Source organism: Rhagoletis pomonella, unplaced genomic scaffold (genome assembly GCF_013731165.1).
Source record: "Rhagoletis pomonella isolate Grant_MI unplaced genomic scaffold, Rhpom_1.0 Rhpom_scaffold_00011, whole genome shotgun sequence".
NCBI classification, from domain to species: Eukaryota; Metazoa; Arthropoda; class Insecta; order Diptera; family Tephritidae; genus Rhagoletis; species Rhagoletis pomonella.
Genome location: NW_023458565.1, coordinates 1,823,361 through 1,839,720, shown reverse-complemented (window position 1 = coordinate 1,839,720; position 16,360 = coordinate 1,823,361). Strand labels below are relative to the sequence as shown.

The following is a 16,360-nucleotide window of genomic DNA, read 5'->3' as shown; positions in this document are numbered from 1 at the left end:
CACTGATTTTTATAAATAATTTTTTGAATAAATCATTTCAACAAACTTTCAAAGATCTTTAAAAAAAATCCTGACGTTAAAGTGAAAAACTAAAAAGCAGTTTTACTATATTAGGCTCATAGTTTTGCATATTGATTGTTATAAACTATATTAGGGGTATTCTCTGAGTCTTGCAAAGCCCTTGCAAGGTGCACGGATTGCACGGTTTGCAAAGCTGTCCCATATGAAAACCGGTTTTTACCGTGCAATCCGTGCAATCTGTGCACCGTGCAAGGGCTTTGCAAGACTCAGAGAATACCCCTATTGATTTTTTATAAATACATAAGTACATAATTTGTGCCAAAAGGAAAATACTTAATATAGCGAGTATGCATAACTGTACAATTTTGCGAAAAAGTCCCCTTATGGGGCAGCCTAATCTGCATATTAAGTACATAGTATTTTGATGTACCTTGAGTATTGAGTGGCGTTCAGCCATGTCTACTTGTAGAATTGAAACTTCATTTCGTTCTAATCCCGAACCAATGCATAGGGAAGTACCATTATGTATGGAAGGTACTAAAATTTTTTAGATTTAATATTGCTTTAGAGAGCATCTACAGCTTTTAATCTGTTTCTAAGAGGGTTGCGACTTTTTTTTACTTGTTTGGCTAAAATACATACATACGTTTTAGAAAACACGCCAACACCCATACCGCAGTCCATTTTGGACTCGTCAGTATAGATTTAAGGTGAATTCTCTTCGACCATCCTGCGCCTACTCCGATCCCGTATAGAAGAAAACTCACCTGAAAGTTTTTCCTGAAATCTATCTTAGGAGGATATAATCTGATTGTTTCCCTGATTCGATAAGTTTGTCGAGAATACTACTATGACAAGTAATGGCCATCAAACTAACGCCGCGTCCGTTAGTATTGGTCGTATGATAGCCGCGTACATCCACACTACAAGCTTTGGCTTTAATACCCATTTCCTACTGAATATTATTTTGCATTTGTAAAAAGCTGTGTGGGCTCTCTCTATGCATCTCCATATTTGCCTTCCAGCTCAGTTTGGTATTTAGTACGACACCCAAGTGTTTCGCCTCGGTGGACAATGGGCGAGTCGTTCCACTGAATTGCGGAATTTTTGTTTTTTGGTAAACAGCATCAGTTCCGTTTAGCTGGAGTTGACAACCGTGCAATTCTTTGGGGCGCAGGTGCTTAGCCCGAGCATAGCTACCTCTAGGATTCCCCTAATCTTTAAGGGGAACAGACCTGACATCGCCACCACTACATCATCTCCACCTTTGTTGTGATCCAGTAGAATGTCGTTCAGTACCACCACCCATAGTAACTAAGACCGAACCCCCCTTGGGAAGTGCCTCTATTGTAATGTTATTGAGGGCAAAGAGGGGGTCGAGGAAGGCCACCAACATGTATTGCTTGTAATAGAGTAATTTTTCTATGGTATCCGTGACTTCATGAAGGGCAGTTTCAGTTCACATGCGCGTCATGTATGTATGTTGGCCTTTGGAAACTTTGCAGTCTCCCGGAAAATGCCTTATGTGTGAGTATGGTAGACTTTCTGGTTTGCGAATGAAGACAACTTTAACTCTTTTCCACCGTCAACCGCATACTGGCTTTGTATACTCTATCCAGCCAGGGTAACAAGGGCTCCTGTGATTTCTGGAGCTATATCTGTATGATACCGTCTGGGCCAGGGAACTTGTATGGGGAGAATTTAATTAAAGCTTTATAATTTTTGCTTTGGCCACAATTGAGTCGAGTACCTCTTTTGAGAGTTACTGTTGGTTTGTTCTCTATGGATGCGCAGTAGAACTGCCAGATTAAGTTTTAGCTTTCTTTACCAATCTTTTTACTGCTGTAATCCATCTTTGTATAGCTGGCATAGTTTTGTTCTCTAGCGCTCACTGAAGATTTTTCTGCGATTCGTTCTCTGCTCCCTAAACTCTCCCGTCCATCATAGAGGGTGTTTTTCTTAAGGACGCTAACTGGTGTGATTCTTTTTAAGGGCTGCTCCTAGAGTTTTCCAGCTTATATTCTGTGTTCTTTAGCTCTCCAGCAGTTTTAATCTATTTCAATTTACTGCTATTTAGGCTACCTGACATTACCTTATAATTTCAGACCATATAGTTTATCTCGGATTCCGAAAAAGGGTGTTCCGTAAACGGGAGAAACGGATTGTTACGAATTATTGGGAGTTTTGGAATAAAACGGGTTCAAATTATCGCGATTCCACTGTATTTGGGAAAGAAAATAATTTAGTCGATTTTTAGTAGACTTTTTTGTTTGTATTTGGTAGAGAATATTTTCTGGTCGCGGCCACACTGGTAGACCATACCGTCACCAACAAAAACCATTGTTGGACCAGATGAGATATTTTGCCGAACAGAAAATGAACTGCTGACAACAGAACTTCCCATTTTGCCTCAACATGCAATTTCTATTTGCGGCAAGGTTGAATTTATTTGTTTGGAATTACAGTTTTTTTTTTCTGTTTACCTATTTAATCTTAGTATTAGGGGATGGAGTGAGTGCTTGGACTTTACTTAATTGATTTCAGACCATAAAGTTTCCACAGTGGGCGACACATGCGTGCTACTAAAACATCATTTGAGGACTTAGAATTTACTTTTTATTAGTCAAATTTTAAAATTACATGAATCCAAAGGGAGAGACGTTTTTACTTGGTACAACGCATGACAAGGGATCAGAAGCATAGGCTTTCAATTTGCTCGTGATTGCGTGCCTGTAAATTCAACTGCTCACAACACCCACGCATGCATTCATGGCCATGAGCATACAGAAAACATTTGGTAAAGAATTTTTCTTATTGCCAACAAAATGTTTCTAGAATCCAATTGCAAATGCTTTTCGAACACCGGCCGGCCGCAACAAAACGATTTGCGCATGGCACGCACACTTAGCACCACTAAAAAACCAACGCTCCACCGATAACTGATGGCGGACAGTTGATGAAGCCAAGCCAACCAACGACTTTTGTAATCTCACCGGCTGACGGCAAACGGCAGGTAAACGATGAAAGTTAGACAGTTAACCAGACAGCTCGTGTGCACTCAAACTCGTCTGCTGCACTCACTTAAAGCTCAGTTAGTCAACGACGTAGCGTAAACTTAGGTTGACGTACGTAACAGCATATCAAATTTACTGTTGATAGAGAGAGAGAGCAGCAACGGCAACGTCACCGCCATGTGGTGATGAGTTTTGGTTAACACGCGAATCCCATAAGGTAGACCGTGTCTGCGTCAACCTACGTCTACGTTACTTCGTTGACTGTTTGAGCTTTTAGACCACGCACGTCTAGTGCGCATGCGCTAAAACATTGAAGCGCTGCAAACTCGATCTTAATGCGTCAAATGCATTTCATGGCTATCAAATGGCGAAATTGGCAAAGTGTGCCTAAGTAAATGCATTTTAATCTGGGTGTATATTTTCTGTTTCTGTTTTTGCCTTTTTGTAGCACCACGCCTTACTATCACTTGGATGCATTAGCTTATGCACTAAATGTGCATTCAAATTTGTTTCTTGGAAAATGCTTTTAGTTGAGGCAAAATTTAAATGCGCCAATGCGTTGCTAATTGCTGTCATTTAGATAGAGTTGTCACACAATGCCTACACATGTTAACTAGTTATTTTGTTTCGTACCTTTTGCTACTTGTATAAGAGTTCAGGAAAATGTGATTTTTCAAGAAAGCTGATAGCAATTATTTAATGCAAGTGTACGTAACTTCTTTTGCGTACTTATACATTTGGTTATAAGAAATGGGATTTGCGTGAATTACACAAGTATTAGTCATAGCGATACAATTTTATGTTGCATCCAGGGTAGCCAACTCATTTTTGAGAATCCTCCGACAATGAAATTCCCCGATTTTGCCGGAAATTTCGTAAAATTACCCACCCATGGATATCTCCTTATTTAAAAAAAAAAAAAAAAAAATAGTGACATATTGCTTGTCTGTCTCTTTTTTTTAATTTAATTCAGCTATGTATGTATTAATAGGCCAAACCAAACTTTTACGCCAATGCCAAATTTTGACAAGTGTTTACAATGATGTATATTTTTTTGTTATTAATTTGATTAATTTTATTTATTTTTTTTTTAAATATAGTTCATTCTTTTACAAAAACAGTACAAGTTTCAAACTTGTACAAAAATTCTACAAACTTTCGTCAAAATTTGGGCTTGTTAATTAGATTTTCTAGGAAGATTTTGAATATGTAGTTTGTAGCCCACTCGATTCCAGTAAGTGCAAGCTTAAACTGACTAAAAATTTTTGTTTTAATATTTTTCCGAAAGTGTTGCGGTTTTCTTCCACATAAAAAAGTGTGTTTATTCGTTATATGAACGCAAATGTGACAAAGAAAATTCTAAATCAACGGTAAGCAAACTTAGCTATTAACAGTTGAACTTTTTGAAGTTGATTTGCATAATGAAGACCAGTAAATTAGTGATTTAAAATTAAACCATCGTAATCCTTGCTTAATTTTCTATAAAAAAACGTGGTTAAAAAAATGGGCGTTTTTCAAGAACTATTTTTAAAATATATTTTTTTATATGACGAGATGGTTTATTTTGTGAGAGTCAACAATGTTTTGTAATTCGTTTTCGAAAACTTATGCGAATTCACATAAGGTGGTATCGATTCAACAAATATAACAATTGATTGTATTTTGTTTTTGCTTTTAGCTGGCCATTTGTCAAATTTCAGCTATTCTTTTCCGAATGAAAAAGAGCTACAGAAAATACAAACACTCTAACGCTTTCACTCCCTCACTAGCGAAATACAACAAAATTTTTACAACCAAACGCTACTCACAGCTGATGAAACAACACCACCTTATACAGGTTCGCCGTGGTTTAAATAGTCAAAAAACTCTATACGTTTCATTTTAAAATTTACTTTTAATTTGAAGTTCAGTTTCAAAAATTTTAATTAGAAGCCGGTTTCTCTCTTTGCGTCAGGAAGCAAATTTTATGCTTAAGATCCTTTCAGTGGCTTCGTTTGAGTGTGGTAATGAAAAAAAAATAAAAAATTAAATATTTTTTCAAACTGTGGAAAAGTACCACTATTTAAGGACTTCATCTATATTTCGTCATGGAAAGACTAAGCGCTGGTTTCTCTAACTCAACTTAACTTAGTTTAGCCATTTTTTGGCCTTAAGTCAAAAGTTAGCATACTTTTTACACAGCTTATTCTTGACTAAGTCTAAAAAATTGGCTAAACTAAGTTAAGTTGAGTTGGAGAAACCAGCCCTAAGAATTCGCTATAAAAAATATCTAATTCGATGTCTTGTATGCAAAAAAAACGTGGCGATTTCTAGGCGATTCAACATTGCTCAGGAAAAATCGCTCGTGTAAATGGTGATTCAAAAATCGCTTGCTTCAAAGTAGACAGCAACTCAACTTTTGCAGGCAATTAGCCCCTGTCAAAAAATCGCATTATCTAAACGCAGCTTCAGTTATAGGCAAAAGCCATTGGAATATTTAAATTTGCTGTTATTAAACTGAAAGATATTTTCGATATAACTAACAGCACTCGACAAAAACCGTTAGCCTTCTTTTTAAGTAATTTAAGCTCCATCACATTATCGCAACTGGTACGTAACGACCCGGCGATGTGCCCATAAAACGATTGATTTTTTGTTGTATTAATTTCTTGGGCATATCCAAGACTGAACCACTTTTTGCCAAGTTTTAACGTATTAATTTCGTTGTTATTTAATTAGGGTTATTTTTTCTTTAACAAAACCCGTGTAAATCCAAGTTACCAACTTTGTGCAATATTAAAAAAATCCGCGAAACTTTCGTGCAAATTTCGAGCTTTTTAAAAATTCTAATAAATCCACCATAATTTTTAGCCATTTGAAACTTGTACTTTATTGCACTAGAATGGGCTACAAAACTGCATACTCAGAATCTAATTAAAAACACGAAATTTTTACGAAAATTCGTTGAATGATAAATCTTTAAGGCAGTGGCACTCGACTGGTATATTTGTACTGATTTGTGCATGTTTATATTGGGCTATTGGTACAAAATAAAAACAAATTGGGATTTTTTTTTTTTGTAGTCAAAAGAAAATAAATATATAAATATTTTGTTGGAAATTAGCGTACTGATTGAAGCAAAGAATAAAATCAGTACAAGAGTTGAAAAATCAGTACTGTACCGATGAAATCAGTACGGGTATCAATCACAAGGAAAATTCAAAAAAAGATTTGTTATAAAAAGATCAAATATCATTTTGGACAATGTCAAAAAATATCTTTAAAGATTTTTAATTTTGAATACATTACGAAGAATCTTAGTTTAATTTAAATCCTATAATTAAATATAAGGATTTTGAAGGATAAAAATTTCAAAGCGTGTTTTAATTTAAATAATTGTTTCGATTTCCTTGTGAGAAATCCTGTTAAAAATTTAAAGATGCCGATTTACTAGAACTGCCTTCAAATATGGGAAACATATCGAATATTTCGCATTTCCAAAGCTTTCATGGATGATTAATTCAAGTTACTAAATATAACTTCAACTAAAAGTCGGCACGGGTTATCGTGTTACTACGGCCATAAAACCTCATATACAAATATGCTATTTAGGCTAAAAGCATAAATACAGAGCGTATGCATATAAAAATTCGAAAACAATTTTTTTTTCCATACATACCTATACCGTAAATGCAACAAAAACAAGTAAGAAAGTCTAAGTTCGGGCGGAGCCGAACATTAAATACCCGGCGCAAGTATTAAAGATATGTTTTCCACCTTGCCGAAAGTTACCGCTACATGATAAGCCGGGGTATATACATTTTAAGTAAATTAGCGTCCATAAATTTCGACATATTGAAATTTCAAGCATTTCTGAAATTTATTGTTATATGAAAAGCGGCCGTAATTTAAGACCGATTTCAACAATTTTCAACGGTTTGCTTTTATGTGGCAAGCATAATAATCATACCGAGTTTGGTACAAATTGCTAGAACGGTTAGCGAGATACATATATGTAATCACAAGTGGGCGGTGCCACGCCCATTTTCCAAAATTTTGTCATAAACGTATTTCTTGGTAAAGAATTGTTGCAACCATCAATTTTGAATAAATTAGCTTTGATATTTACTGATTTATCGAAGATTTTGTATTTCTCGAAATTACCGTTATATGGAATGTGGGCGTGGTTATTGTCCGATTTTAAAAAGTTTCGGCCATTTGGTATGCTGTACCAGGACCAACAACTGTGCCAAGTTTGGAAGAAATTTGTGCAGCGGTTACCAAGATATACACATGTAACCATAAGTGGGCGTGGCTACGCCCATTTGCCAAAATTTTTAAATATTCTTATTTCTCGTCTAAAACTCATTGTGAATATCAATTTTGAGTGAATTATCTTCAATAGTTACTAAAATATCGCAGTTTTCGTATTTCTGAAAATTACCGTTATATGGGAGGTAGGCGTGGTTATTGTCCGATTTCGCCCATTTTCAATACCATCCGTCCTACGCCCAAAAGAAGCTCACGTGCCAAGTTTCGTTAAGATATCTCAATTTTTACTCGAGTTATCGTGTGCACAGACGGACAGACGGACGGACGGACGGACGGACGGACGGACGGACAGACAGTCACCGCTTAATCGATTTCTTTTTTCATTCTGATCATTTATGTATACATTTGTCTATATCTATCTCGATTCGTTTTGCCTGTTACAAACAACCGTTATGTGAACAAAGTTATAATACCCTTGTGCACAAGTGCGCTCGGGTATAAAAAGATCACAACTGTTGCCCGCCTTGAAATTAATAATGCTAAAAATTGTATACCATTTATGGCACAAATATTTTTCGGCTTCATAATTAATACTTTTGTATATGGCTCTCAGATTTAGGGAAAGTATTTAACGACAGTTTGCTTCAGAGCAGAAACATAAGCTGAGATTTTCTCAAACACACAGTTTTTGCTGTCCCACTTATTTCTAATTCTATATCTGTCCAAATTGTGCACCAAAACATTTTTTTCCCAACATTGAGCACCCAATTACAAGTGCACTCGCTAAACAGCACCAACAAAATCTACAATGCACTTGCTATACTACAAACTGAAACGATGGCTGAATATGAATATGTGTAAAAGCATTAATGCGTGTAAAGCTTTAAGCGCCTCAAGCTATAAACTCTCCCCACACTTTTCTGATCGTTTATTTTTGTTTATACAATGTACTGTGTACATATCGCTTGTTTACTTGAAGAACGTCAAATCCAAAAAACAACAACTCGAGAAAAACGGCTTTGAAGTTTTGGAATTTTGGATTTAGTACTTAGGTACTCCAATAAATAGGAAAAGTGAATACATATTTTGTTCTACATAGTGAGCTACTAGCAATTGGTACAGCTATTAAATTTTTACACAACATAGAAAAAGAAGTAGCGGTAATTTCTGCATACTTAACTCGATTTATGTGCTTTTTGAATGATGACATTATTCAAGTAAACAAGCGATATGTGCATCCTTATGTATGCTTAAGCAACAACAATATATTATTACGATTAATGATGCGTCTGACAATGCGTAGAACTTGTTACGATTTCTCAGAATATCTTACATGTATATATGTAATACCTACATATATGCAGTACAAATTTACATACTTAAGTACATATCCACTCAACTTAACATAATAAAAAACATTTTGAAACTTTATCTCAAGACTCACTTGCAGCGCGGAGTGAATGCTGTGTGTATAGGGTGTTTCGTGCGACTGCTTTTTCGAGTTTTATTGAAGTTTAAATAATTATTTAGTCCGTTCCTTTGATTTTCAGACTAAAACCTGTGGAACTGTCAAACTAAAATTCTACTTTCTCAAGTGAGAGTAAAAGGCGAACAGATGCAGAAGTGCACGGGAACGCCCAAAGCACTAATTCTGTAATTCTTTTGTAGAACTTAGTTATTTATTTTTAACATTTATTGTTGCCTTGAAAAAATTTCTAAAATATCTTTGTTTGTTTGTACCTAATAAATGGTGAATAAATTTAATAAAAAAAAGTACTGCTTTTTATGTTTTGAACTGTTTTTTTCTATCGAAAGTAGAAATGTACTCCTTTCTCCTTTTCAGAATCTGGCAACTCTAATCCAAAATGAGTATAAAAACCGAGAGTCCCAAAAACATTCTGTTAATTAGCACCCTTCAAGTCAACTTATAGATAACCAGTTTGTAGTTAGCTGAAAACAAACTGGCTTTCTTGCGAGATCACCATGTAAAAGTAGTCAGTTGAAAGCAATGCAAAGTAGTCAAGGTGTAGTCAGTTGTAGCTCAAAAATAGTGAAATTATAGTGCATTTATAGTTAGCTGTGTTTCTTACAAGGTGCTTGGATGCGTTACAATGTACATATGTATATGTATGTATATGAACTCGCCCTCCAGTACTGCTTGAGTCAATCGCTACTTTTGAACCGCTACCGCACCGACTCCTAAGTAAGTAGCTATTCTATTAACCCGTGGTAGTGCACATGGTAGTGCAGAGTCGAACCAGTCCTAAGCGGGATAGCGAAAAACTACTACAGAGGGCGCCCATAAACCACGCAAGTGGCTACTTTAGTAACTCCCGGTAGTGCAGAGAGAGCCGATGGTGACTACCGCCTAGGACATTGCCTTGTAAAAGTAATCGATGAAATACACTGCAAGTAGTCGGTCGGTAATTGACGGAGTTTATCAGGTAGCTACCGAGTCAGCAGTCCTGTAGCCGCTCCCCCGCACTGCAGGGCGTTGACATTACTTTTATATGTGGTGGTAAAGGTTAGATAATTTTAGGAATAGGGTACTATTGTTCATGTTTTCTAGGTAGGGGTTGGAAAGAAACTGAGTGGAGTTGTCACTGTGAATGGTCTGTTTTCTCAGTGTTGACATGGAATGGAGGTGGGAATATGACTTTGGCCAGCAGGGCAGGATGAAGAAGAGTTGGTGTCTATGTGTGTAGCTTAGTAATTTTTGTGTGTCCCAGTCCAAGTCTTTCTATGTATTTTAATTTATACTATATAGTCTTGTAAGTGAATTTTGGGGAATATTTGAGGTAATTGCAGTTTATGCATATGTTGTTAGAGCCAGTTACCAGTTAGTGGAATTTTGTAGGGGTGTGGTTATTCTGATTTAATTTTTATTTAAGTGAAGAGCATAGGTCACTTAAATCACAATTAAAAACAAATTAAAATTGATCAGTGAAAACAAAAATTCGAAAAATTAAACTTATTTTCACTTAAATGAATCTGGTGAAACGCAAACTTAATGCAGTGAAATCTCCCATATGCGGACACCGATGGCCACCTACTTATGGGAGTTTCGTAAAAAAAATAACATTAAAATGCAAATTTAGAAACTTGAAATTGAGGGTTTCTAAATTAAAATAATATTTATTCTTTAATGGACAAAAAACAGGACGAATTAAAAATATATTCAAATTTATGGCGTTTTCTTTTCTACCGATAAATCTCATTGCCCGCTTCCCAAGAATGGGTCTGCTTATAGGAGATTACCGCTTTTTAGAGCGTCCGTCTATGAGAGATTTCACTGTATATGTATATTTGTGCTATAACGTAACTTAAGAACTTACTTACTCCTTTTACACAGAAAAATAAGTTTCGGTCAACCCATTTGGGAAGGCTAGTCAAGCTCATTGAAAGAATGCGTGGCTTCTAATCCAACACTGCGGGCGAACCGTTTCTGCTGGATGCTGTTGCTGCATAAAGAAGTACTCGTTTACTGGCATGTATATTTATATGTATGTATATGAATACTTTCATATGCACACAAGTCCAACCGTCGTGTAACAACATGGATTGTTGCGCTTTTGGTAAATAATTGTTTAACCTTTTCACCTGAGATCTTTCGCCAGCGCATTTATCTTTGACAATCGTCACGTGCACAGCGATGTAAAGGTAAGCCGAATGCACAAGAACACAGCCACAGCAAGGCAAGCACAGAGATATTGTGTGCACTTTCCGCTCCGCATGACATGCGTGCCCGCGCATGCGCAGCTTATTAGCCCATGCAATTTCCACCACACTACGTCAACGATGGTTAAATGCAATGAGCAAACGATGCAATCAGCCAGTAAAATATGCTGGCATGAGCACTTTGGCGGCGGCAAGTCTCCCCCTCCTACCCCCTACCCCCTGCTGCAGTTTATCCAACATACGAGTATGTACATACATATGTATGTTAATGCAACCACAGATACATATGTATGTATGTATGTAGTTTTATGTCGGTTGCTGTCGACCCCGGTTTGCATGCAGATCACTAAGTCGCATCGCCACATCGCATCGATATCGATTACTGCTGCAGCGCTGTAAATGGTTTGCTATTAAGTACCTATCGCTTATCAAGGCAACATAACGTCTGGCTGCTTCTGGGTTGCTCTTGACGCTGCTGCTTCCATTGACTCCAAGGCAATGTTGGTTTTTGAGTTGTCTTGTAAGCTCATGTGCAATTTTTTCGTTTCTTGCTTCTCTGGTGTGAAACTGCATAATCAATGTTTTTTACTCCGCGTCTTTGGTGTTAATGTAGTTTTTGTTCACTAAACTTTAATGCGTTTTATTGACGTAAAATGAGTTTGTATGGAAAGTTGACTAAATTCTACGAAGTGAGAAAATTGCTTTAACTGCGTTTTTGTCGAAACTGGCCGGGGGGGGTTGAAATGTATGCATCCCTGTGTATGTATGTATACTTACATATATTTGTATGCATTCATGAAGATGTTCGTGTATGATTGAAAGTTTTGTAGGAAGTAACCAATTTATGTTTTGATTTATTAGGACACTAGGAGTGATGTTAATTGCACATGCGCATGAATGACTTAAATTATATGCAAATGTAGCTGTTTTGACGGAGTCGGACCAAAGGTTTGAGAATGCATGTGATGATGTGGTTTGTGACGTGGATAGAACCTTAACATGCAGGGCATATGGGTGCGTCGAGGTCAAGTCTGGACAGGTATAAATTTAACCTGCTTCAGTACAGGTCTCTCTTGCCAGTTTTAGGAGCTAGTGAAGGTAGCGCTATCCTCCTAGTAAATGTCATTGATTTCCAGTCGAAACAATATCGCGTCCAGTAGTTGGCGTATATAAGTTCTGGAGCTCGTCATAGGTGCGGGTTCCGCTTCCAGCAAATGCCAGTCCGGGTGCTCACATCTGAAGCAAAGTACATGGGACTCCTTGCTGAGCATGATATTCAGCTTCCTTATTGCTTTATGTGTTGCCAACAACGTTCCTATGTCTTTGTTGAAACGTTCCTATGTCTTTGTTGAAAATGCTGCCGGTGAGCAGGCTTTCAAAGGTGACCGCAAAAATTGTCGGGTTTTTCACAGGTCGATGTGCGGCGATACGTGAATACCCAGCTGCAGTCTGACCTCTTTCTTCCAGGTGGTAAAAATATATAATCGCCGAGGACTTCGTACGCAAGAGGCTTAGCCTCATTGCAGTTAAAAAGCGGGAAAGGTGAAAGGGATAGCCGTTTACTTTTGAGCAAAGGTCATCAATTCCATTTGCCGGGCGTCAATATCGAACAATCGTCCGTGTATCAGATAATTGAAACTCCCTCTGGTGGTTGTGGAACCTTCGAGATTTAAAAGTTAAACTCGGGGTCTTCTAAATCAAATCGTGGAATGACAAACCGTGCCACATGAGCAGTTAAGGTTAAGTGCGGTGGTGGCTGTGTCCTTTCCAGAGTCCATGCTCATGTTTTACTAGGGTCAGGTCGTATTGTGGTATAGTGGTTAGCAGTGCGCGTTACCAGTCCGCAGACCCTGGGTTCAAGCCAGGTTCAACGCAACATTAAAAAAAATTAAAACATTTTAATACCGCTCGCGCCCCTCGGTAGGCAATGGCAAACTTCTGAGTGTATTTCTGCCATGAAAAATCGCTTCTAATAAAAAATACAATCGCCGTTCGGAGTCGGCTCAAAACTGTAGGTCCCTTCCCTTTGTGTGACAACAACAAGGCGCACGCCACAAATCCAAGGAGAAGCTCGGCCAAACACTAACATATGTAAGTGTAGACGCCAATCTACGTATTATAATTATTATTACAAATTTCATTGGATGAAAGGAAACAAAAATTGTTTTTTTTTGCACGCAAAGAAGCGTTTATGTTTTCCATTATTTACACAAAGGTATATGAACATCGGATTTTGGGTTCACATAAGGGAATACATGCCGGTTTTTACGAGTATACGGGGCAAAACCAACTTTCTCTAGCTCTTCCTTGTACTTATTTTCATCATCTGCGAGTAGTCGAATCATCATAAGTCGCCTACCCTGCATGAATAAGGAAAATATTAGTAACTGGCATTAATTAAATTTGTTTTAAATGCGCATTAGTTTCTCATACATACTATGTAATTTAAAAAAAAAAAAAACATTACAAGATTATGTATTTATATGCTATACATTTACCTGAATATGTAATTTTTGTGCACCAATTAAATTCAATTTGATTGGGTAAATGAAAGTATCAATGCCAGTAGGGCGAATCCCTTTTGGTACCGACAGCATCGGTTCCTCCAAAATTTTTTGGTCACTATCCGGAAGCAGTTACTAAATTTAATGAAATAACCTCGTACGACTATTATTGACATTTAATACACTTACATAGCCCGAAACTGTTGTGCTGTCTGAGCCATTGTGTTAGTTTTAGTATTCTTTTGCGCGTTAATCACCAAATAAGCTATAAAACAGCGCTTTCCAATTATAAATAAAATTCGACAAAAGAATTTCCAAAATTTTTGAAACCTTCCTTTGTTTATTTATTGACATAAAAATGAATAAATAAAATATTTAAGTACATAAATACTATGGGAAAATGGGTGGTGGTGGAAAAAGTATATTAGACCGCAGTAAAGAAGTACTACCGTAACCCTTGATCAGTACTCTGCAGCAAATTAACTGTACGGCAGATTTTGCCCTGACCGACGCAAAAGATGTTAAAATTTCTTCACTCATGTCAACCTGAAGGTCGATTCGATAGAAATCATAACAGCATTCTTCACTATTCAACATACGAGTATGTAGCAACATGCCACAGTGGAAAGCCACAATCAACATTCAGCAACTATTTAAAAAAAAAAATATGAAATTAATAGAAAAAGTAATAGTTTTACTCCACTCTTACTTGGAAGGAAAATCGGTAGCAAATTGTCAACGAAAACATAACAAACATTTAGCAGACCAGCAGCCAAGCAAGCGACCATTACCTTAGTAGCTACGATGGCAACTACACGGCAGACCACCACCACCTCCTGCAAAACTGCCACCATAAATGACAAGACAACTGCATAACTATGCGTCAAGTAGTTTGGCTCAAAATGTCGCAGTGGCAGTAAACACTTACATACTTCGAGTTGGCCAACTGCTGAACTTGTGAAGTACCGCTTCGCCTTCAAATAGACTTCTCCTATCCAGCCATTCCGCATCATTGATGGTGTTTTCTTCAGTTAGCCATTTGTTTTGGCCACTTTGTCGTTGCCAGTACCCGTATTTATATTACTTGCGACTGACTCTTCGTCTCACTCATTTAACTTACACAACAGACTTGCTTTTTGCGCGTCATTTCTGTACGTATAAGTAAATGTATGTAGGTATGTACATTTGTATGAATTTTTCTTGTCGCCTGCAATGAAGGTCATTGTTGTCCAATTATGGCGCATTCGCATCCGTTACTTTGTTTATGATTCGTCGTAGAGAATTCCTATTTTCTTACACATTTGGCTAGTTTGTTGCGGTGTGTGTATTGTTTTTTAAGCTGGTAAAAAGTAAGCGTAGTTGCGCAGAGATCATTGTCGCTAGAAGATGCTATAAAAATTTATGGCAACTACTATACAAAACAACCAAAAGCAGTAAACGTTAGTTGCTGCGTTGTTACTGAAATAATTTGAAAATTAAATGATATTTGGTAGAATGCGAATGACTACGAAACTTGAAAAATTACTTTCTAGATACCAAAACGTATATAAAGCTCTACCCAGAATTGCAGCAGACGACAGTAAAGCAGTCGTCGGTTAACCGCTATGAAAATTAAATCTCACAAAGGCGTATGGAATGGCTCATAATTGCGGCGGCAGCGTTTTTACCGCCGACGTTTGTCGGTTGATTCAAATTTATTTATATTTTTACAGCCCAGCGGGGACGGAGCAATGTTGATTGAGTGTTGATTGTAGTAATTTTTATTGTTTTCACAAGTTTGGCAATGTTTTCATCCATTTTTATTTCCAGAAAATCTACATATGTATGTATGTACCGAAAAAATTTATAATTTTAATGATAATTTTCGAATGAAAATGACAACTGACGGAAGCCATGGTGCGCCGCAATTATGTTTACTCTGACGGATTTCATTCACTTACCGTTGACCGCTTTGCCCTCGTCCGCTGTATTCGGAGTTGACCTTAAGCATTACAAAAATACAGAATTTAAAGTACAATTTACATGTGTACATATAGAGGGCTTATATTCAATACCCCTCTTTAGCAATTTCAATCAGAACTAGTTTCACTTCCCCAAATAATTACTGGAGGTTGTCTAAAAAACGATATGTGATTCAGGTTTGGCTACGTTAATGTGGTAGTCAATTGTCTTTATTTAACGGAACCATTTTGAAGCTCTTATGAAGCGTAGAACTGCTTTTATTCCTTCACCGTATAGTTGCGGGAGAGAGAGTAAGACTTGCTTACCTAAAAAGCCGGCTCTGCTCTTAGCTAAAGCTGGGTAACTGGAAAAGATATGATCGACGGTTTCTTCATCTTCCTCATCTCTGCAACTTCTACAAAATTCATGGAAGGATACTCCTAATCTCGAAGAGTACCTACCAAATAGTCAATGACCGGTTAAACAGGCCATGGCCATCAAAATGTCCTCCTTTTGGAAGCTGAGCAGTTCTTCTGTTTTTTCTTATCAATTTACGGCTTTATTAGCCTAGCTGTTCTACAAAATGCCCTCATCTAACGATGACCAATTGGCCTCTTCGATAATGCCATTTCTAATAATTAATTTGCAGGTTGCCATAGGTATGCCAATTATACTGCTGTCCTCACACAGTGGAAGGTTGATACCTTTTCTGGCTAGCCGGAGTCCATATGAGGCTAACCTTAGCACCGTCGCTAATGTAATTTATGGTTGCCAGGCATTCCTGTGCAACCTTTGAACTTAGTATTGCAGCATTCATTGATTTGATGGTCGCCTGACTATCACAGAAGATATTAATCGTTGTCTTCGTCACGCCGTGTTTGTTAAGGAGTGATCTTTCTCCACGCATATCCCTCCACAGGGTGGGAGGGAGAATGACAGTCTCTGGCTGTA

At 37.3% G+C, this 16,360-nt stretch overlaps 1 protein-coding gene across 1 annotated transcript in view; it reads left to right on the top strand.

Annotated features, from left to right (window-relative positions):
* Window positions 1-16,360, top strand: part of LOC118747282 (titin homolog) — a 111,257-nt gene that overhangs the window by 22,977 nt on the left and 71,920 nt on the right. The gene's annotated exons all lie outside the window — the stretch shown is intronic.